General features: G+C 37.7%; 1 protein-coding gene across 4 annotated transcripts in view; it reads right to left on the bottom strand.

The window, feature by feature from the left end:
* The window catches only part of LOC113117265 (alpha-(1,6)-fucosyltransferase-like), an 86989-nt gene that overhangs the window by 55289 nt on the left and 6109 nt on the right, over nt 1-25591 (bottom strand). The window contains exons 1-3 of one of the 4 annotated variants that reach the window (XM_026285813.1): nt 25365-25579; nt 12593-12619; nt 3168-3224 (exon numbers count right to left, since the gene is read on the bottom strand). The gene's annotated coding sequence lies outside the window, so the exon portion shown is untranslated. Of the gene's footprint in view, nt 1-3167; nt 3225-12592; nt 12620-25364; nt 25580-25591 lie in introns of those variants that run through there. The other 3 variants (XM_026285812.1, XM_026285815.1, XM_026285816.1) reach the window with 3 other exon arrangements.

The raw sequence follows: 25591 nt of genomic DNA, 5'->3' as shown, positions 1-25591 counted from the left end.
GGACAGTTACTTTAACATAAAACAAAGGCATATCAATACCTCGCCTCAAATTTCTTCTCATTAGCTCTCATGGCAGGAGTCTAATGCATTTAACAGGTTTGGCCTTTTCTAGGAACTTTGCTTTGCTCTTAATGAAGAGCCATAAAAACATTAGAGAGAAACCCAGGTGTTTCAGGAGCAAAACTCTGGGCTTTATGGCGTCTGTCATCATTTCTTAAACTGAGAAAACGGAGAGCCACATTTTGAGTGTCTATCTTTAGGAAGGGCCTAATAATGAAACTCTTGAGCTATGAGATGTGACACATTTGCCCCCCGACTGTGTCGTCTGATGGAGGGAAGACAGAAAGAGAGAGAAAGAGCGAAGGAGAGAAGAGCAGAGTGTTCTGAGGGGGTTTAAGGGGAGTGAGGCTGAGAGGCTGCTGTCATGCTCTAGTTGGCCTGCTGAAAGATGGTTGAGACATGTTTAAGAGGGTGGAGGAGGGGGGGTTTGTGCTGGGATTCTCCTTTGCTGAGCAGCAGCTCTGAGCCTGGACAGACACAGCAGTGGTAACAGGGCTGACTCACTCACCTCACATGAATGAGAACGCTTATTCACCTAATGCTGCAAAACCTGTTGTGAGCGCTCAGAAGCATACAGAATGAACATGTGTGTGAAAATGTAACAACGTTAAATAGTGTATATTATATTGAAAGATTTGAGGTCATTTTTTTTTTTTAAAGGAATGAATACTTTTATTTAGCAAGGACGCATTAAAATGATAAAAGGTGACAGTCAAGACATTTATAATGCTATAAAAAGAGTTATATTTCAAATACACTTTATTATTTGGGACTTTAATTCTTTAATTAAAAAAAGTTGAACAGTTTCCACAAATCAGCATAACCGTTTTTAAAATTGATAATAATATCAAGACATAATATCAAGAAACATGTTTCTTGAGCATCAGCTCAAGAAGCACATAAGAATCATTTCTGAAGGACTCTGAAGGCTGGATTAACCTGGCTGCTGAAAATTTTGCTTCGTCACACAGGAATAATTTTTTTTTTAAATATATTAAAATAGGAAACAGTTATTTTAAATATCAATCATATTTCACAATATTAATGTTTATACTGTATTTTTGATTAAATAAATGCAGCCTTCGTGAGCATAAAAGACTTCTTTTAAAAAGACCATCAACTTTTGAACGGAAGTGTACTTTTTTCAGAGAGCAATGGAAAAAGCACATAATATATATATATATATATATATATATATATATATATATATATATATATATATATATTAGTGGTGGGCATAGATTATTTTTTTTTAATCTAGATTAATCTCACTGTGATCTTGAAATTAATCTACAATTAATCTCATCTCCCGTTTCCAAAATGCATCACAAAGTGCTTGAAAAAGCTGTAAACTAATTCCACATTGCACAAGGTGCAAACAACCTTACGTCTGTTTCACACCAATGTTTACGTTTTTTTTCAAGTTTGTAGGTTTCAAGGTACAGAAACCAAATAATTAAATGTAAAATAGCACTGGATAGTCTTCAATGTAAAAATGAAATATACAATCAAACCTACATTTATTTAGACACCTTCAACATTTCTCACATTATTACAGTTTTGCTATATATACCAAAAATTATATCTGGTGTTTGAATAAATTTTGGTTTGACTGTTAAAACTACAAAGTAATTCAGTCAAGAGCAGTGAGTGATTTTCATTTTCATTTTCTTGGATTAACATTACAGCAGCCAGCAGCTAAATTAGGTGCGGTCACTTTAAGAGTCGATGAACGCATCCAATATATTACACATTCCATTTTTTTCCTCAACTGTTTACTTTCACTGAAGAAATAACTGACAGTTTTTTCGAGCATAATTTCCAAGGTGGATATTTTGACATATTTTGTATGTATTTGTCGGCACAAGAGCAAAAATAAGCAAATTCGATGTTCAAGTGTTTTGAGACTTCTCTGCATGAGCCCTGAATACCAGAACACCGTGAGTATTGAAATTGGGCTCTTTCACATCTTTTTGTTTGTTCAAACTGCGATTGGTATTTGTTCGTTCAGGTGCAGGAGGGACTTCGAGGTGAACTTCGCAGAAGAGAGCTCGGTTCAGTGTCGCTGTCCGTGATACGCGGCTCTCTCTCTCCGCTCTAACACAGCGCTAGTCACCAGCTCTGTTCAGCTTTTGTTTGGATGCTTTAATGTTTAAATCGATAAGCAGTATGGCTTAAAACACGTGAAAAAGATAAGCTTTCATGACGATGTGCAGCAGTGGCCCGTCAACTGTCCTGAGCATCTTTTTAGGTTGGCCTCAGCCAGTCGGTTATATAAAATATCAAGGTGAAAGTCATCATAGCTTGCCTTGACCCAGCTCCCAACCCAACTTTGAGAATAGATTAATAGATATTGTTTTTATCGCCCGATAAGAGTCTCGCGTTAACGCAGCACGTTAACGCCGATAACAGCCCACCACTAATATATATATATATATATATATATATATATATATATATATATGTAATATATATATACATATATATTAGGGCTGCACGATATTGGGAAAAAATGACATTGCAATATTTTATTTTTCTGCGATATATATTGCAATATTTTTTCTTACAAACAAAAATGGGGTGAGCACACTTACATTCTCATTTTAAATGATTTAAACATCGTCACCATCGTGTCAGACTCTCAGCAATGCTAGTGAATATTATTGTTATATAATGCTTATAAAGCACAAAATGTTCCACATTTAGAAATAGGACATAATATAAAATAATTGGAGGTTTCAAAAAAAAAGAAAAGACATGTATATATCTCTCCACAGAACCCCTGCAGGACCTCCATGGACCCTGGGTTTAAAAACTCTGTCTTTGGATCCTTAAATCGATATTTTACTTCTCTGAGGCACTGTAGTGGACATCAGTGAAGTGAGCCGCATGAAACTTATCCAGCAGATTTACTCGCTCACACTGATATGCTGAGGGTCTCTCTTCTGTTCAGTTCAGTTTCAATCACAATCCCATTATTATATTTCAATGTTGCACTGTGATTTATTGAATCGCATATTGCAATACAACACTAAGCCATAACACAATTGTTTACCACAGTTAAACAGAACATATGTAGACCAACACATACAACAGAGACAGCTTACCAAACTGTGTGTCCTATAAAACGCTTAGCCGGGACATGCGTGGACGATTCCCTCCCCCTGTAACATAAGAAAAAGAATCACGTCACTGACACTAAGTAAATATTCTCCTCTTTTTTTTTGAGTCAGCAGGAAAGTGCTCTCAGACGGGTAATTTGTCTTCTCCTCAAGGGTATTCATGAAAAGGACTGGAAGGCGCGTGCAAGTGTCAACAGTAAAACTTTTGAGCTGAAGTATTGTATGTCCGAGGGATGCTGTTCTGAGAGCCAGAAGCAGCCGTTGTTCCTATCACTGATGCTGATGTGGTCTGCTCTGACCACTCTCCCCTGCTGCCGTGGCAACGCAGCTCAAGATGAATGGTGGCATCAGTTTTAATAGAAAAACATTATGCAAGGCTCAAGTCCAAGAATGGCATGCATGTACACACATATCTATGAACGATATGAAAGTCAGTTTCTGCCTCAAGCTACAAAATAAAATACATTAACTTTATACACATTTATAATGCTGAAAATTTAAATCACACTTTTAATAAATTGTATGAATTGCAACTTGAATTCATAGAAATGAAAGTTACTATTGTAAAATTTGAAGGGCTAGTTTTTACTAACAGCTTGCGCCAGCGCAAACCATCTTTTGGAGTTAAATTAGTACAGTCATGATTCACTAGACGCGCAGTGACGAATAAGTGCTGAAAAGGTGTGGACACACTTATTTTTAGGGCTGGGTATTGATTCAGACGTTCCAGATCGATTCATTTCCGATTCACAAGCTTAAAAATCGATTCGATTTTCGATTTTGATTATCGATTCGACTCGATGCATATAGATTTAATACAAATACTATATTAATAAAAAAATAACAGTGAACATAAGTTTGGGTAATAAATTAAAATAAATTAAGAGAAACAAACCTGTATATTAAACTCTTTCATTTTAGGTACACTTGGGTACATTAAAACAGAACCCATCTCTAATTTTCAAATGCATACAATTATGTTAAATAAATAGAATTTTTTTTTTTTTTTGATGCAAGATGAAAAATGCATGCTGAAAAAAGTCAGAACAGTCGCATTCCTTGATCAAACAGGATCAAGTTATTTCATTTTTAAGTTAAAATAATTATACAATTTTACAAAATTTGCTGTAACATCGAGGCTACAAGCCTATGAACAATGTAGGACAACTACAAGGCTTATTGGTGATAGTTCACCCAGAAATAAAATATTATGTCATCATTTATGTATGTATTATTCATCATGTATAATTATTTTTTTTCTTCTGCTGAACAAAAAAAAAAAAAAAAAGAGAAGATTTTTTGAAGAATATGTGGAACCAAACTGTTTCTGGTCTCAAAATGACTTTTTTTTTTCAATATTATGGAAGTCAACTTTTGTGTTCAACAGAAGAAAGAAATTCATACATGATGAATACATTCAGATTTGTAGTATTACTACAGCATTTCACCTCTGCATTACAAATCATGCAAATAACGTTGTTCTTGTCCACAACACTATTGTCGTCATCTTGCTTGCAAAATCTAAAATGCTTCCATACTCCTGACTTTTTATGTGAAGGTGGCATCATGTCGACAAAGCACCTGAAACCGCCATTTTAGGCACTGAATGAATGACAGGTTCGCCTCTCGCTCCTTGGTAACATCTCGCAAGGCAAATAAGAAGGTGTCATCTAGTGGAGCAGACTAGTAATTAGATTAACGTTAATCTTGTGTTCAATTTTTGAGGAAATAAATATGAAAAAAAAAAAAAAAACATTTGTGGCCATTGAGAATCGATTTTGAATCAACCAAATAAAAAAAAAAGGATTAATCGAAAAATCATTTTTTACCCAGCCCTAGTTATTTTTACGCCATGACCTTTTTGAATAGCATTTGTAGGAGTTTTACTTCAGAAGCAAAGGAATCGCGCATCGCAATTTACAGATTTTTGCGCTCGTCAAATTACTGGTATTTGGGTTATTATTTAGCGCCCCCAAAAAAGCATGTCTTGACCTATTTTGTGCTTGGAATGGCTGTAATTATTGTTGCTTCCACAGAGAACAGAGCGTGTGGTAGAAGAGAGAGGATTTTTTCCAAACTTATTAATTTATTAGGAATGCCAGTACAACACATTATCCGAACATATCGTTTGCCAAGCCATGTTATTTTTAATTTGCTACAGGAAATAAACGATGACTTGGAACCCTCAACTAGGAGTCAAGCAATACCAGGTCTAACTAAACTTCTTGCAACCCTTCAATCCTTTTCAATGTACAGTGGCTTCTTTAATTTGCAACTATGCTAATTTGCACTGTGCATGGTAGGATATTAAGTTGGTCGATATGTAAATAAGATTTTGCATTGTGTTCTTTAACTTATGCTTTGTTAGTAAATCACAGCAGATATTTCCACAACCGTCTGCACTGTTTTGGAACTGCTCTCTCACGCTAATTTGCCCTGCTTAGTAAAACTGGCCCTAAGTTGCAAATATGAGATATAAAGTCACATTAGCAACATTTACTGTATATGCATCCAAATAATACATTAGGACTGAAATGGGTGGGATTCAATGAATAGGAAAATACAACTTTTTTTTATTTACATCCATAGTTTTATTACATGCAGTTTTGTTTGAAATACATAAATGCAAATGTAAACAAAAATATGAATCAGGTTGCAAAATGTAGGGTTTATATAATTAAAACTTTTAGAATCTGTAATCAGACAGAATTATTTTGCATTAACAAAAATTAGTGCATGTAAACTTACTAAACTTACCTATATTATAAAGTCACAATCGCATGAAAAAAAGGCACAGTTACCATTGTTTTTATGTATCTATTTTAAACTCTGAGGCAGAAACAGGCTTTCATAAAACAACTTGAATTGTTTTATGTTGGGTACAACATAAAATGTTGGGTACAAATAACACCCGCTTACTCTGTGAATTGACAACTGCGAAAGTGACTTTAACATGGCATTTCTTAGGGAAGATAGGAATATGCATAATTTAGATATGATTTTGGATCAAAATAACAATCCTGGTCTCCTGTGAAGCAAAATCATTTCCCACAAGGGGGAAGTAAAGGAATTCATATTTCATAGCCCAGCACTCTCAGTATAGAAGAAGGAAGAGTCGATCACAAATCTTGTGCTGAGTATTAGAGCACACACAAGGCAAAGCTAGTTATGTTTTATTAAATGCTCTCTTCCAGAGCTACCGCACCTATGAGATGCCAGTGCTTAATATTTTAGCGCCAGACATTGGAATTCTGACTGAGGAAGGGGAGATGTGTGGATCCTGTCTCTGCAAAGTCCAATTGGAATGATTTATGAGTGGTTTGGTCATTGGCATCCCAGTCAGCTGCAGGGAGGGTTTCCACCGCAGTGTCTGTTCTTATAGTTTGGGATGGCGACAAAATCTTTGCACAGGAAAAGTGGCAATTTCTGTTATACCCTAAAGGTCTGTTCACACCATGTCTGATGGAACAAAATAACACAGATTTTTCACATGATTCACACCAAGTGGAATAGTGGGTTTTACTTCTGTTCTTCCTTTCAAGGGATTTCTCTTAAATTTGACTCTGCCTGTGAAAACCCAGCTTTTTTTGTGATTTACGGTTTTCCACATAAAATCCTTTATAAAAATGTAGAACATTCTCTGAAAATATAACCATTATATCTTTAATACTGACTGAGTAAGGCCATGTCAAAGATTGAAATCATATGGAATCAATGTGAAATCAATGGTTGAAATCAAGCTTTGATTTGTTGTTGTCTCATAATTAGATTTTGAGACTTTAGCCTGGATTTCACAGAAAGGATAACACATAATGTGTTCAGTTTTGGAAATTAAGGCCCCCTTAGAAGAAGTCCACACTTAGGGGCCATTCACATATTGCGTCTTTTGTGCGCTCAAGGAAGCAAAGTTTTTTCCAGGCACGTCCACACCGCATTGAGTTAAAAACATCTCAACATTACAGAATGCCGCAAGTGCACCTCAGGTCATGTGACAACAACTAACCAATCAGCTTCATCCTTTCCCGTAACAACGTTGAAAACTCAGCCAAGATGAAGGATCAGCTGATCATAGCTGTATATGGATTGAACTAACCCTTTAAACTATTGTTCAATTATGTAAACATTGGGTAAAAAAATCTAATGAATACTAAGTAATTACATATTTTAACATTTCAGGGTTTTTTCGTCCATTGCTATCACAAAGTCAAAAATCAGACATGTTTGTGATTGGCTGCAACGCTCAACACGGCAAAAACACATTGTAAGCAGAAACTATTGATGCTGACCCAAACATGGGAGTGTTTAGAAGCAGCCATCTATCAGCTGGTACTAGATCGACCAAGTACTTTGTTCCAAAAGACTTGGTCCCAAAGAATCGACTTGGTCCCAAAGTACTAGTACTTTTGTACTACTCTGTATCCTTTCAGTCCATTGATATTTAGAATCATGCTGCATGTGCATAAAACAACGTATATGGCATCAGGATCAATAAAAACATTGACTTATGAGTAGAGCTTATGCTGTAAGTCAGCAGTCTTCGAGATTAAAGGTTGAACGAAAGGTGACATGTCATGTAATGGGCACCACTGTCTCTCTTCATGCTGGGCCACAGCTGTGTGCTAGCACTGTCTCTACAAGCATGCAGGAATGAGACGGCAACAGCAAACCACCAACAGTCCTGCAGTGTATTCACACTGTAAATGTGTGTGGATCTGCGCCAGGTGTAAGTGCATACACACACAGATCTCGCTGGAGGAGGCAGAAGCACAGATGGGCATTTCTGGATGGCTGCATCTCCTGGAGGGGTCAAAAGCAGTGGGAGGTGTTGGCAGGCCTGTAATGCTGCTTCACCAGCACCTCACAAAACACTCACACTTTCTCAAACATATGCTGTCACTGAAAAGTGTATGCGAAAATGACAAGAGATCTGCAGTCTTAGACAGCTAGTCAAGGCTGTATGATATGTGATTTTTGCTGTCCTTAATGACAGCTGCTTGTCAGATTGTATAATGCTATGATGTGACCCCAAAGAAACCCTTGACAGACTTTGCGACATCAGCATTCTTTTATGTCACACTTCACAATGCACACTTATACTTGGTGACACATAAGGTGCATTCATGCCATGTCAGAATTATTGTTATTATGAGATTCTGACTTGTAAAATGTCTGTGTCATTGTAAATCTCATACATCCAATTTATACCACCTGACCACTGTAACATTATGTTGAAAAACCTTCAAAATCTTCAAAATACCAGTGGCTTCAGCAGTATAATTTTTTTAAGCAGTATTTCAGTTTATTAATTCATTTAATTTTCTAGTGTCAATGTCTTAATCATGCAATAATAATCTTAAAATAAACAAAATAAATGCAATACTGTTTAATGTAGCTGCAATTACTCATTTTCCTGCTAAATAAATTAAGTTTATTATTAGGGCATCTGCAGAAGAATTGTATACTTGTACTGTCATTTTAATATAGTCATTGTGCATCACTAGTCTGTCACATTCTCATGGGTCTGTCACAATTAATACATTTTGACTGGTGATTAGTTTTTTTTATACAAATAATCATGATTAATGACTGTGATTAATTATGGTAATTAAAATGTAAAATTTCAGTTTTTTTTCATGTCACAGTGTAAATTCAAAAGGCCAAAATCACACTAAATACACAAATATGAAAACAAAGTGAAAACAAGCTTAACAATGCACATAATAACCGACCTGCTCCGCATACTTGCAGCAAAACCATTTGAAAAGGTCATAAGGCCCAACTGCAAAAGACTCAGCATTTCTGATACTGTCTGAGCTGCATCAGAAGCTTCACCACAAAGGCAATTAATCTGTGAGGAAGTCACACCAAGCAAACAAAGACTTTCTGACAAAGAAATCTTTTACGATCTGCGGATGTTGTCTAAGATAGCGACGTCTTGGCAGTGTTCCTACAGTGTGCACCCGCCTCAAAATGAACTAAGTTCCTGAGTGTATTTCCATGTGTGTGTGTGTGTGTGTGTGTGTGTCTTGAGGTCCCTCACAGAAGAACTGTTGATTCCAAAGAAAAAGGAAGTGGAGAGAGAAAGAAAAATGCAGGGTAGACTGAAATAGTCTGAAACAAAACTTTGTTTGGTTTCATTTCTCCAAATGTCACTCTCTTTCTCCCTCTCTTCCTCCCACAGACACAAACACAAGTGTTCACAGTCTGATTGATTTCTGTCAGTTCTCTTGAGTTTTGAGGCTTTTAGTCAGTGTCTATTAGTTTGAACCCATCTATATGCTACTCCTACATTAGCATATGGTTGACAAAATAAACTTTAGCAGATACATGTCTTTCTCTTCTGGGGAGAGAAAAGTAATGACTCATCCTGCACTACACAAAAGTTTGTCTAATCAAATGCTCTATAAACCACCTGCAAATCATATGGTGTGTTTGATTCACATCAGAAAGATTGTATGTATTGAATGAACATGAATGTGCAATTATTGTTATAAGTACTAATAAACAGCCATTATGTTAATAGGCATGCTAATAAGAAACATTAAGAATTGGTCCCTAAAGTGTTACCTAAAATTATATGTTTCCCATTTTAAATAAAACTAGCTAATTATTATTATTATTATTAATGTTGTGGTTAAAAAAGCCTAGTAGTAAAAGTGAAAAACAAACCCTAACAGTTATATGTCTGTCCTAATTCATTTTCACACATTATTTTACAGTGATCTTGCTAAACCCTCGGGCATTTATTTTACATGAAATAAGACTTTTGTGTACAATACTTTCTGTGTTCAATGATTCTCAATTTAAATATAGAGAAATGTTCTCCACTACTCCACTACTGTGTCTTTGTTGTTTGTGATTCTATTTGCATGGTAATTTGGAACGTTCATATTTAAACGACACAGCAATGCCAGAATTACAAGTGGGAAACTATTATTTCAGTCTGTGAAAAATATGAGGTACACAATAGAAGCAGTGTCTGTACTGATGGCCAATTTGTTGAAATGAATGAAATTATAATTTTTTTCCCCATTAACAACAAAACTATATACTGTGAGTTGTATTTACAGTATGACAGTATTATAATATTATATATAAAGATTTAATTTACGTCACCTTTAAAAAAAGACACATCTGATGCACATTGTTTAATTATAATTTTAAGTTTTTTTTTTTTAAGTGGTTATTTTTTACTTTGTAGAATTGCAATCTTGCTCCTACCAAGTGATTTGAACACGCCTGACATCTTAATTACAGCATCCTAAATCATAAATACGAACTTCCCAGGTGGATTTGAATGCACCAATAGATCATTTCTGACATAATTAAAGCCTGCTAGCTATAAAAAATTGAGAGAGAGAAAACAAGCTTCCTGTTGCAATAGGAAATACATCAATACAGAAAATAAAATGCGATTTAATGGGGTTTTAAAATAGAAAAAACTTAAGACTTGCAAATGAATGTTTAATGGCTGTGAACCAAATGCTGAATAGAGCAAGTGTGCAATATTTTAAACAGAGCATAAATTTCCTCTCAAACTAGAGGCAATGTGTGAGAGGTGCTGTTCCATCCCCCAGAGCCATGCAGGCAGTGCAGATCAGGAGTTAAAACATGGAGGTGGGGATCTTTTGCATACTATAGTGGATGATAATATGGATAAGAAAGAAATATAAAAATTATGGGAAGGGGAACAGCATGGAGCCCCAAGCTAAGCAAGAACACAAAACCACATACAACATGTGCCCTTCTGATACAAAGTGATGCATGCATCACTTCTTTAATTATGAGACTAACTTCTAGGGCTGTATATTGCCAAGAATCTGGCGATACGATACGTTTCACGACATGGGGTTGAGATACAATATGTTGCGATACTGTAAGCAAGGTGATATATTGGGATATTTCTTATTTTAGGAATAGGATATATTTTTAGGAAAGCTGTCATTAAGAACACAACACCATATGCAAACCTTAGCAATAAATAAATAACAATTATTATACGGAAAAAATTAAATTAGTTGCAGGATTTACCTTTAGGTAAATGTATAATACAAATAAAAGGTATTTTATAAAAGAAAAATACCATATATATTTTAGATCCTTCTTTAAAGGTTCTTTACACCCCTACTAGTTTCACGCTAATAAAGCTTCTGATCATGTCAGTTTGAATCATTTATGTATTTATGCATGGAAACACACATAAACTCACATGCACATGCCGTTCAATAGTATTCTCCGGTTCCTGGATGCATAGCTAGTAAACTCTAAGAAAACAGGTACAAGAGTGAAGGGTATGTGAACATTATATTACAGTAAATGATGTTCGTATTTGAATTAGGGCTATGCAGTCAGTATTAATGATTTGTTTCATTCCAAAAGCAGTGCTGTTAGTTGCCCCAAAGGCTAAAATGCAGGGTGACAGAAGAGAGGAAGCTGTGGGGAGGGTGTTTAAGAATAAACTCGGCTAAATGTGGTTTCTCCTCAGGCTATGTCCGCCAATTTGTTCCATATTCATCTTATGTTAAAGCTGGCTGGTAATCTGCTTTTGTTGGGGATTCAGAATTTGTGTTGTCAAAGAACCTGCAAAGTGCAGTTTGATGCAGATAATGCATGACCAGTGTTAAAACTGGTACATAAAAAAAAAAAAATACACAAAAGGAAAAAATCCCTCTCAAGGGCCTTTTTGACTACTAGGGTTGACGTTCACACAAATTACAGTTTGTTTCTGTTTGTTAGTAGAGTGTTATACAAGAGCAACTGCTTGGAGTTATTCATAAATACATTTTAAGAAATTATATATAAAGCATATTATACACAAAAAGGATTAGATTTTGGATCATGGAAAAGAGGAAACCTATCTTGGGGGTGGCAGTAAAGTAACATAAGGAGCTGGCTTAATCCCAGTTCTATCATTATCGTGCCCTTGAGCAAAGTGTTTAACCTCAGGTTACATCAGATTCTAGCATAGAAGGACTAGATCGATAGTGTCCTGTTTGACAAATGACAACAATATTAGGCCTCTAAGTATAACACACAAGAAGGCAATTGAAATGCTGGAGAAACAAGAGAAGGCAGGAAAATCAAAACTACGCATTTTTAAAATGGCAACCAAAAACGACATATATTTTATGAGGGTTGCAAGCACAACTATGAAAGAAGAATTTATTAACAAAGCAACACTGCAAATATGAGGCCCCATATCAACAAAATACACACAACAGTTATCTGATAGAAGCAATATCATTCATATAATGAGAATGAGATAATCTAGTTTTTAAATAAAAGCGATCAATGGTCTGTTTATTAAATGACATCACTGGCATGGACCCAAACAGCTTTCAACCCCACAGACAAAACAAATAGCATAAAATGTTTTTTTCCCTTTTTTTATGAAAGAAGTAAACACTGACCTGGTTATACCTTGACAAAGCTGCCTCCTTAAAAAAAACAAAATTAAATGCCTGCACAAAACAAAGCAGTAAAATTCTTACAAATATTCTCGAGTGAAAATATATGGTTTGGAAACCCTCATCCTACATAACAGATTTTTCTGATGGTCTGAAATGATTTTATACAGTAGAACTAACAAGCAAGAGCATAACATGGCAGACCTGACCTGCAGAAGTGCCAGGCCTGATGGTTCTTGCAAATCCTCACACTCCCTTCTGCACTCCTGACATTTCTTCATGAGGGTGATGAGTTTCAGCATCATTAAGCCCTCACCATTCTGCACCAAATTACTGTGTGTGTTGAAATGTAATTTAGCTGGCGGAGAACTAGGCATATTCAGTGATCAAGGAAGACTGAAGCGAACAAACAATTGGTAATGCTATGGAGACAGATTTGAGGGTGTGTTCCTGTGTGTTTGGGAGAATCTGTCTGACAGATGGTTGCCGCTGGGTTCTGGGCAGGGACTCAAAGTGATTTTGAGATGGTCATATTGATCTGAAGGCTGTTGGCCGAGGCTGGTCGGACTGAGCATACAGGCAGAATGGCCACTACTGGTCTCCAAGTTCATCCGGGCATAAGGAAGTCGTCTCTTAGGATATCTTTAGCAAAATAAGTCAGTGCTGGACTGCTACTTTAAAAAAAAGTGGTTAAATAAACAATCATGTCTGAGTCAGCAGCTCATTCAAACATGTTCACAAATCTTTGCCACAATGCCAAAGCCAATTATGTAGTCCTAAAGTTATACTTAAATTTTTCAGAGTTTTTACTTGAATAAAATTTAGTTGCAGAATCTCTACTTGTTTTCTTTAAACATACATATACATATTATATCTATCTATCTATCTATCTATCTATTCTATATAACGTATTTATACCTATACCTGATAGTCCAACTAGAGTCTAGAGTCTTATACAAGTAATGCATTGATTTGTAGTAATATTTCAGGCTCCAGCAGAGTAACAGACCAGGAAACAAGTGGTTGGAAACTCAAACGCTTGGCTGATATAAGAGAATGTCATTGCTGGGGCAATAAAAATGCCTCATAAACTAAGTGCATGACTGGCACATTTTAAAATGCTCTTACTGTGGCACAACTTTACCAGAAATTTTATTAAAGCCTGACAGGTATAATGAAGGCAAGATACAGTACAACATTTGACTACAAAATGTATTAATATCAAAAATATGCAAACTACATGGGTGCACGTTATATAGTAAATGCAGCACAGTTATACAACCACATCAAACTGAATAACTGACTCAATCTACTTTTCAAACCTTTTAAAAAACAACAAAGAAACATGCCATTTTAAAAAATATCAACTATTCCCAGCCCTTTAGATCAAGGCATCTTTTACAATGTTTTCTTGGGGTTTTCACGGGATAAACAAACCTGTCGTCTTTAATTTTATCATGCAGCCACTAGTCAACATCACGTCGCTGAGGCTTTCAGAGAAAATATGGTACTTGACATCTTTATATAGAGGGAGGAGAATGCAAAAATATGTTTGCATTTTCTAAGACCACAGCTTGAAAAGTAAGTTTAAAATACAGAGGTTAAATGTCAAACCAACACTCAGGAATTTAACAAGACTGTACAATGAGAATACAGTGAATGAGTCCTCTGTGCTCTAGTGTGTGTAGGAGCCCTCCCTAGGATGCACACAAACCCCTGTAAGACAACTAATCAGAGACCTAAAACAATAGGCTTTTGTCTTGTCTTGAGCCATGCTCAAATTGGCACGGCAAAAAACACCTAAACCAACACTGCCAACCAGGAGACTACAGCAGACTAAATGCTGTTCTTTAGAACTTTTTAATTCATCAGAGAATCCTGAAACATTTGTCATGGTTCCACAAATATATTAAGCAACGCAACTCTTTTTAACATTGGTAATAATAATAATAATAATAATAATAATAATAATAATAATAATAATAAGTGTTACCTGGACACCAAATCACCATATTAGAGTGATTTCTAAACAATCAGAACAGAAAAATTGTTGAAAATTAAGCGTTGCCATCACAGGAATAAATAACTTTTTTAAAATTGTTAGACACTTAAACAGACATACATTAAACATACATTCAGTTTATATTATATTACCTTACAAATAGACATGAGTGACAGAGCACCCAAAAACAGCGTGTCAGGAATACTGATGACTTGATGTCTGTTCATCAAGACAATAATAGGTGTTTCTTCAAGCGTGTACCTACTGCCTATGCATCTAAGCAATGGCATTTCTTGTCAAATGTCAGTCTGTCATGTCTTACAAGTAATCCGCTACAATGGCTAATAGATGAGCACAATTACCCACCGCTGCACAAAAAGCACCCACATTTGATTGGTGTTAATTTCACACCATCAGCTACAGAGCTGTATTCTAGAGTCTAACCTTGAATAAATCAAAAGAAACCAAAAAAACTTTGGTTCTGTATTGGAACTAAATGGGATGGGGTATTCTCCAAGGCACATATGTAATGGGCCACAACTCTTTGTCTGTAGGAAAAAAGACAAACAAAAAACAGAGTGATAAATCATGGAGGAGTTCAGAGACGCAAGTAACTCTGACAGTCTGATCCATTGCCCTGGGCAAGAATTCGTGAAATGGAAAAGTTCTCATCAGGAATGGAGAGGCCTTCCTCTGAGGAAATAAATGGCACCCACACCTCCAGCTCGCAAAGAGGAGACAGAGAGATAATGAAATGGCAGGCGGATGTTTATCGACTTTTATGAATTCTATTTGATCTTGCTTCTGTTGTCACTTGTTGGCAAAAACACACAACTCCCTTGTGCCGCTGGTGCCGAGGGTGGGCAGAACAGCAGAGGGAATATGACAAGGAATGCAAGCAAGCAACAGATGGAAAACAGAGTGGCCAATTACACTGTGCTGTAAAAATCGCTCGGTGTGCGGCACGAGAGTAGGAGATGAGGTGATTCATTCAGACAAATGATACCTCTCTCACAAGCCGCCTCCTGCTAGAATGGCGTATACGTCATGCCAGGTTTCCAGCTAGTATGTGAGGTAAAAAGTTAGCACATGAATGCAACACATAAGGAAGCTGCTAATGAATAATGTTGAGTGATTTCTAATAAATGTAGTAGTGCCGTGCGGTAGGCCACAGGCATTCAGAACCTTTAGCGGAGCGCCTCTGTTATTGCCTCCCAAGGGCATCTCAACTGCCCTGAAATTCTATTTCCCAGTGCCGAATAGCCTGTTTATACATGACTGTTAATGCTCACAAAAGACGCTCTGATCACACCAATAATCCGTGCAAATCACTGAAGCACCAAAACATCCATTCGCACCAAAGTTGAGCGTGCAGCAACAGAGTATCTTAGCACGCTGATTACCATGGATGTCAATGGAGCACTAAGGAGGGCAGCTCATCCAGTGCCAGGTCCTCAGCTAAACAGACCACATACCATACAGTACTGCTATCTGCATCATTGTTCTGTCATTCATACTCACATTCACATATGATCGAAAGGTCAAAAAATTATAATGTTATATCAAATATAACTTTAATTATCAACCCATCAGAGTATGACATTGTTTTCCAGTAAGTGTGTTTATGAATTTATAGCTGACATAGGGTAAAATTATAGCTTGCTGAATAATTCGACTCTATTGCTGCAAATAAAAAAATTATACATTTGTAAAGGAAACTTTGAATGGAAATTATAAAATACATACTGGGTAGTTGACGTTGAGTGTTTAATGTCAAATTTGCATTTAGCATATTTATAAGAAAAAAAAAAATTCCTGAATTAATTCTAATATTTTGGGGGCCACAAATAAAAAAATGCTCAGATGGTGTAATTGTCTATAAGTCTCAAATGCTCAAATTCCTGGGGAGTTGAGAGGATTGGGGCAATGGTGGCAAACATAGTTTGGCATTTTTTATTATTTCTTAAAATGTATATATTTATTTATAGACCACCTCACTCTAATGAATGATTTATTATGTTATTAACAACACTGTTTGCCAAACCAAAATCAGTGTGGGCTAACCACACAACAGTTTTACAAATGTAATGTATCTGTTAAAATAATATAAAACACTTTGAAAACACTGTCTTAAAGTTAATATTGGTTTTTAAAAAAGAAAGAGTGTATAAGGATATTAAGGGTGTACAACCAGCAATACAACTTCACATAATCATTTATCAGTGTACACTTTAATTAAATAAAGTCATGACGAGCAATACAGTAAAATCAATATCCACTAAATCTTAAAACAAATTCCACTTGTGAAACCACAGTATATTGCAGTTGGCATGAGCAGCAATCCAACTCTTGATCCCAATTAAGACAACCTGTGCCTTTTCAACACAAAAGGGCTTGCTACAACACTATGAGGATTAGTGAAAAATTAAGTAGACAAATCCACTGATCAGATTATCTCTCCGAACAGGATCTTCTCTGCCTTACACAAGCCTCTCGCTGGCACAGGCTAATGCTACTCCATGGTGTCTAAACTGTAGTCAATAGCTTGGCTCAAAGATGCTGCTCTGCAAGAAGTCGATTTCAAAGCGAATGAAGGAAGGAAAGAAGAAGAAAATAGACATTGCAAAAGACTGATGAAAAGAGTGAAAGGGAGGTTAAAGAAAGGGCATTTTTAACAAACAATTCGTCACCTGCACGGTATGGGAAAAGGGAAAGGGTTCTTGTTCAACCCTTTTACCGTTTACCAGGCTGTGCTCTTTCTGCACTGCTCAAAAAGACTGAAGAAAATGACAGAACCCAGAATGTGACATATCTCCACACAGCACCCTGTCTTTCTGTCATCAGTGTCACATGAGGTTTGCTCCTCTGGCTCTGTCCCAAATTAGCATTCGACTCATCCTCTGCCCTGTGATGCACCACTGAAAACCACCGGCAGCAGATAAACATTGTGATCATAGCGCTTCTGAGTGTACAGATTTAAACTTCAAATGGCCAGCGGTTACTTGGCCTTGCCCTGCAGTAGTTTTTAAGGAATAACTGATGCATGGAGACAAAACTGCAAGTAGCATGCTGACATGCAAACTGACACGTGTGAAATATAGCAGTATGAAAACATTCAATCGGAAGACTGCGAAGACAACATGAGTTAGCTGTCTGGTTTAAACCCAGTTGTGGTATGCTACAGTTTTTTTGTTCTGTTGTTCAGAGCCCATCTGAGCTGAACCCCCGGGCCAACAACTCTACTCAGTGGGTGAGGGGCAGCTGGGCTTCTAGTCTAAAAGGTATAGCAGAGATTTCCACACAAAACCAACAACAAGCAACAACTTAAGTGCTTAATTCAGCTTATGCAAACAGTAATGGAGGGAAGCAAATATTTTACTAGTTCTCCGAGTGCTAAGGTTCAAACAGGAAGGTAGGGGTAGGGGTAGGCGGGTCTCATCAAGCATTCCCTCTAATATTACATTGTACACTCTGGTTTCACAATTGAGTAGTTGGGAACCAGTTTTCCGAAAACAGGAATAACAGAAGGGGGGGGGGGGGGGGGGTTGGGGCAGATAGCAAGAGAGGGGGCAGATCTGGACTTGAAAAGCACACTTAATATGTATGCGTCTCGTGAGGTTTGGAACATCTTTTTTCTTCCCACCCGAAGGGCAGGAGACAGAAAGGACAAGTGACTGTTGATGGGGATGGCATAAACCAAATAATGGTATGGAAGCAGTTGCTGCAACAAGCTAAGTAAAGTGCATTACCCAACATGCCTCCTGCAACTGATAGGCTGTATCATGCACTCAGAGAGTCTATATGCTTGACACATTTGAAGATATCAGTACAAGGTGAAATCCAATCATAAAATCCCCTCAATCCTCTTAGTATGACAATCCCCCACCTATACTTGGTGCATAAAGGGGATAAAAAGATCAACCAAATAAACAATCATAGTGGTGTCTACGCTTGACCTACCTCAACCTGATGACTCCTGAAGACTGACACTTACTGGATGAGATGCCCTAACCCTGCAATTTGGGTTTGTTTAAAAACATTCCAACAGACATATCGTCTGCCCTCTCATCCTACCTGTCGTTCTTTATGCAGATCTCCATCCATCCTTGTGAGCACCGCAGAGATGCTCAACTATTCCAGAGAAGCCGTTAACAATCCTCAAGGCATTAGAGATGCTATTGAGCATGCTCCAGTTGAGCTGAGACAGCAGTCTCAGTCAGGTCAGTGCTGAGCAATGCAGACTTCAGGACTAGATGCCTCAAAAATGCTTCCATCATCTTTACCTCAGACATGAGTCCCCTGGGTATTCATCCTAAAGCATATTTGGACAGGACTAGTTTTATAAGTCAGGTAAATTTGTGTTTCACATATGTACTTTCTTTAATCCCAGCCAAATCAGATTCTGCTACAACTCAAACATCATTGGGATTTGGCAAAATGAATCCCATCATAAACAGCTATTTACTGTAACTCTAATTTACTGATCTGTGTTTTTCACACCTTGTTTCTATCTCGCTTGAGCTGATATGTGTGCCAAAGGGTGTGTCTAATTCAACTCTGTTTGGGAAAGGTGTGTTTGCTGGCACAGATGACAAAGCAAGGTGAATGATGGAGTTTAGAAGAAAACAAACACATTATGCCGCGTTTTCACCAAAATAGGAACTTTTTCCCCCCCAGACCTGTTTCTTTCTGTGTTTCCATCGTGGTCTAAAGTACCAGGAAGATTAGGCAAATAGACTGGTGATGCAGGTCTGCGCGCATTTCTCAATACAAAGGACGCTGATTTTGGTCGGTAGTTGGTAGTTTGGACTTTGCACATTCGACTCGGGAGTGTGATGTCCGCGAGCTCGCCTTGGCTACTGCAATTTTCCTTACTGTTTATTTACAATAAAACGAAATAGGATATCAAATAACACTGCCTCCTTTCGTTTTTATTTGAACATAATAATAGCTGCAGAAATGTACTTAGTTCATGGAAATGTGTATATATACAGCCATTACAATGAAACAAAATATTATATTAATTTGCCTTTTTTATTTTCATTTTAACATATAGATAAATTGAATACAGACCAAAGATCACCTGTTAGACTCACCCAAAACAAATTATATTTTATGTTTAGCCATTAAAGAGACATCAGAGCCAGCGATACATATCAGAAAGTGAGGTGAGGTGAGGCTGCTCTCAGCGGATACATGATTATTGAGTTCCTGCTCGCGTGGAGCTGTCCGTCTCCAAAATCGGCGAAACACATCTTTTTAAAATATATTTTAAATACGCGCTGTCTTCATAAATAAACCACAGATTTGAGTTTTAAACAACTACATTCTCTCCTGAAATACTTTTAAAATTACATTTCATGACACAATAACAGTAATATTTTGAAAATGATGAATAAATGGTGGTTGAAATCACAGTGCTGCGTGTACTCAACCAATCAGCATGTTTAGCACCCAAGTCCCGCCCCAAAAGTTCCGGAACTTTGAAAAAGTACTACCTCGCTAACAGGGACTTTCTGAGGGGCATTATTTTACAATGAACTTTATTAAGTTCCTGGTTTCTACAGTGGAAACACACCGAGTACCATCCCAAAGTCCCTAGTTCCTGGGTAAAGTTCCTGCGGTGGAAATGCGGCTTTAGGGGCCGTTCACATATTGCGTCTTTTGCGTGCTCATTTTCATTATTTCCAATGTAGGCGCTCGTTATGCGCGCTCATAATGGAAGCGACACAGTCGCGACGCGCTCGTTTTTTCCAGGCGCGTCTGCACCGCATCGAGTTAAAAACATCTCAACTTTTCAGAGAGCCGCAAGCGCACCGCGGGTCATGTGACAAGAACTAACCAATCAGCTTTATCCTTTCCTGTAACAACCTTGAAAGCTCACGGAAGGAAGGAAGGAACAGCTAACCATAGTTGTTTATGGATTGCCATTTTGAAATAAATTTAGTAGCAGAGCTCAGGGGCGCAACTGTCCGAGCGCTTTAGAAAGAAGAAGAAAGCAGCGCGCCTAGCATTTTCCATGCGTTTTAGGCGCGATATGTGAACGGCCCCTTAGACTTTCTTGCAATTCAGACAGTCACAGAGCAAGGACATTGTGGAAAAGTACCTGGCTACTATGCAAGACGGTTACTGTCTATTTTTGTTGCTAGTTTTTCTCCTTCTTCTGAATTAAAGTAACCTTGGCCTTATTTTGTGCAAGTAGCTAAAGCAGAGGACATAATTATTATGCAAATTAAGTGCCTCTGAGTTCTCAACTCTAAACAAGGGTCTCAGTTCAGTTTGTTGAGGACTATTTACCCCATGTCCTGAGAAAGTCTACTAACTGCCTTTGCAGACGTGGATTTGTCACAAACACTCACATTTAGCTGTCTGCAATGGCAAGAACTCTAGAAGAAAAGTGGTTTCATGTGCAACAACTTTCCCCTGGTTCAAATGAAGCCCTGCGGTAGGTAATCATTGTCTATGATGGCTGCAAATGCTCGGCTTCCAGGGCAAATATTCCCATTTAATCATTCAGACCATACGTTTGTATAAAACATGTCAGGGGTCAATCAAGGTCTGTGCCTGGTGTAATTCTGACCCTTCCTGTCCTCATGTGTGAGCAATGGCGGAGCAGTTCCCCTGCAGCTGCCAGAGCGGTGCTCCACATTGCAGTGTGGTATTTATAGCCGATGAAACAGCTCCCTGTCGTCGGCCACTGTCAAGTCTGAAGTTGCAAAAGCAGTCAACCAAGAACCTACCAGCAAAACACACAAGCATGCACACACATAAAGACTTTTACACTAAGGGCTCTGAATGACTCATGGTCTTCCTTGTCCTGGGAAAGACAGAGTTAGTAAAGACAATGGCTGGGTCGTTCTTTCTTGCTGCCCACTGCTGCAGAACTAGAATGGGGAAAGAGTGCAAATGTTCATCATGTGGAAAGCTACATGGTCTGCCATTAGGATCCCTGCCAGAGATTTCATCCATGTCATTATCCCACCCCAACGCAGCTACTTGCTTCATCACATCATCCATCTCATGCAAACACACACACACCTGCACTTGTACACTCTAGTCCCTGCTGCCCAATCCCACACCTCTCTGCCGTTCTAATCAAAACCTATTGGGAGAGACTTTCCATCTCCTGCTCAGAGAGGCAGACTACACTATCATTAAAACTGATCAGTACCTCTTTATCCCCGCCCACTGCCCATATTGCTATGGAAACTCAGCCAAGAGTAGTCACCTGATATTGGCAGAACAGAAGAGATGAGCATGGGGAGCGGGGGAGGGAAATGAGATTCCCTTCACTCCTGTCTGATCCGTGATTTTGAGCTTTATTACAGCCCCCGTCCTGACCTTCACTTCACAGCATGGGGCGAATGTATGTTAAGAAAGTAGCAAAGCCCTGCACTCTATTACTCCTCCATTCAATCTTAATAAAATGAGCATAAACCAGAACGACTTTTCCTGGATTAATAATTCTTCTTCATAATTCACCCCAGGAGACGATTATCTATCGAGGGCATTATTAGATTTCTCAGTTCATTACTCAAATATGACAAATGTGACAAGACAGACATGCCTACAATGGATTTCAGCTGGGCTGAAAGTGTGCTGTTACATGTTCATGTGACTATGACAACATGTGTAGTCACTGCACCAGTGTCCTAAATTTAAAAAACACAGAACAACCCTTTATAAGTAAAGGTAGCATTTGATCACATGGGAACGTGAAGTGACACATTATGGAAATCTCATAACCACAAATTATGTTTTTAAGTTAATGTTTCACAACCATAATTGTGTGAGCAGAGTGAGGCAGTGCAAAACACGGAGCTGCAACGAGACTCCAGGGGCCTATGACAAATTAATGCATATTTAGGGTTCACCTGTGAGTTGCGATTGATTGAACAAAATTGAAATTAAAACCAAACTTTCAACAAAAGAGATGATTATACAACATCAAAAACTTACATCAATGTAAATGCTAATAAAATACTGGAGTAAAGATAAACTTCACTTATGGTTAACTTGAGCAAGATAAGGCCACATCACACCCTGACATATGAACTTTATAACTAATTTCCTTTGTCTACATATGAAAATGTGAACAGATGTATTCACTTCTCTGTTTAAAACTGGTATCTATTCAGAGACCAGCATGAAATTTGATACTGCACTGAAAAAGGAAGCATACAGTAATTGCCACCTTAGCTGTTTGTACCTAATCTAACCCTTAAAAAATGACTTAAGTTGGTGAAACTTAGTGCAGACCTTTATATTGTTACATAATGCATTTGATTCTGTCAAGTTAAATTAATTTAGATGTTACTACATTTTATATTACCTGACAAAACATTTTTGTGGATTTGTTTTAGAGTGATTCCCTAAAAAAGGCCTCTAGCTAAATGAACCGCCCCTTAGGGAAGTTACAGGCACTGCCATTGGCTAAGACTGCTCTAAGGACCCTGGCAAGTAAACATAGCAGGGGAGTGTTGAATTCATTCTCTCAGTTTGTCTGACTACACTGTAAAATGTGAAACGTGAAGGAGTGACTTTTACCTGACCCATGAAAATGAATTTTCTTGGTTTCATATAATATAGTCAGGCTGATTCAGTCAATATTTGTTAGCCACTTTACAGGTTACTTGCCAAACATATTCTCCAGTGTACTGTACAATTGGAAAGTGCTAGTCTGAAACCTACCATTTATAGCATATGTTAATATACAGTATTTACAGATGTGTGAAATAAAATGTTCATATTGTTGTATTAGTTCACATTGCTGCTCTAAGGCCAAACGCAATGCGAATCAACTGACCCAGGACAGATTCCGTTTATTTTGATAATGACCATCCGACTTCAGAGGAATAACATCTCATCATTTCTATCCAGAAACCTAAGCTTCTGGAGGTATCAATTATCACGGCATACTTAATTAATTCCAAGTCAAGCGAGTATTATTAAAGATGTATGAATGTTGAGACAATGCACACAAGTCCAAGTAGATGTGATAACACACTTGACTATGAAAGCTCGTTATCGGTGTATGCTTGGAAGAGCAGGGACTGGGCATTATGACCGTACATCTGTAGAAGACATTGATTTTACAAGGCTCTTAAGAGTGGGAAATGTTTCCAGTGCATCGATTAAAACAGCAGATGACATGACGGGAGATAAAACCACATAGTAGACTTGAAAGAGTGAAGCCAAATAGTCATAAGATGATAATTAATGGTGTCCATCCTGAAGTGTGTCTAATGGGTGTGATAGGAGTGGATTAAGTAAGGAAAAGCACTGGCGGAGACAAATAATGCCTGTGCTGTGATTTCCACATATATGCCTTCTAGTTAGGCAGCTCACTTTAGCTAATAAGAAATCAAACTGATCCCAGTGCAGTTGAGAAACATAACCTTTGACAGTTAGAATAGTGGAAATACTTGTATGATTAAGACTTGAACTGCATTAAGAAAAACAGTCATCATCATAATAATGACTTGTATTGTTGCATTAAGGTTTATTGCCTTCATATTTTATTTATTTTTTGCAGGAGAGGAAAAGTTTGCAAGCCTGGGACTCTTGGGACATCCGAAGCGTAACATAGCTATAAGTTAGCGAACTGCCCACAAGGCTACTGGCGCCAACACGTCATCATTTTTAAAAGGATAGTTCACCACAAAATTAAATAGCTATTCCAAACCAGAGAGGCAAACTTTAAGGATTCTGGCAGGTGCATATTTACATGTAATTACAATGAAGGGTGAAAAAAGGGTGTGTAAAACCTCCATAAAAATAATCTACTTGATTTATTGCACTGTATTCCAAATATTCTCAAGTCATACAATTGCTTTTTTAAGAGGAACATATTTGTTATCTTTGGTTCAACTGATTCATTGAAAAGATATGACTCAAACATATTTCTGATATACAAATCATTTCTTTTTTCACAGTGATCAAGGTGGGTGTCAAGATTTTGTAAATAACCACTCAAATTCCATTTTGTTCCTTACAAAATTGACATCTTTAAGCACAAAAACACTTTGAAAATAGCGTACGAGATATGCAGACTACTTTTTTGACACATTTATTACAGTTCACAGGCTTGACATTTTCAATCCCCATTCAGTCATTTGATGGAAACTACATTCATACAGGCTTAAAACAACAAAATGAAGTGAACTGAATTTTGTTTCGGGTGAACTTGCTTCTTTAAACATCATTTCGCAGTGTTCAGTAACTCGCTGCCTTCTTCACAGGGGTCTAAAAGTAAACACTCTGATTTCTGCAGCGACTTGATGTTAACTTGCCTTTCTCTTTCTACCCACATAAACATGGACACGCTACTGCTGTTGTTATTCCCGCTAAATATCTGACTCACATTCCGGGCATTATTTATTTCCTGATACAACCCATTTATTATTAATCTCGTCTGGTGTATTTGTTAAACAGTTTCGTTTTGCGCTGTATGGTGTGGATTCACTGAAAGTAGTCTTCCTATGTTTGGCACTGCTATTCTCATTCGCAATCGTTTTCATCTCTTTCTAGTACATAAAGACATTATCCAGTGTGCCGTGATCGTGATACCCACAGAATAACTGTCTGACCAGAGCATACTTCGGTATCACGGCGCGAAAACACAATACGCTCGAGCTGCAAAGCTGACCGTTATTTTTTGTCGTTCAGCGGTCGAGGAAGCTAGCAACAGGCCGGGATGGAGCGAACTCGCAGGTGAGAAAAACGTCGTTTTCCTTAACATAACGCGGTCGTATGTAACGGCGACACACTTACCTTGATTTGGCACTGGCGTACTTGTATCTCCACAGCGCGTATGTTTTAACGAAAGGGATGCTAGGCGAGTCGTGGCGGAAACAGGAACTGGGGAGACTGACTGCTGCTGTCTGAATTGTCGCTGGTGGGCTCTTGAGGAGGCTGCTCGGCTGTCACTGGGCTGCACTGCGCATGCGTGTGTCAGATCAACACGATACAAGTGCTCCTCGGCACTGAATACAATTTCT

This window comes from Carassius auratus, chromosome 17 (genome assembly GCF_003368295.1).
Source record: "Carassius auratus strain Wakin chromosome 17, ASM336829v1, whole genome shotgun sequence".
Classification (NCBI taxonomy): domain Eukaryota; kingdom Metazoa; phylum Chordata; class Actinopteri; order Cypriniformes; family Cyprinidae; genus Carassius; species Carassius auratus.
The sequence above is the reverse complement of the archived record's forward strand: the minus strand, read 5'-3'. Positions and strand labels throughout refer to the sequence as shown.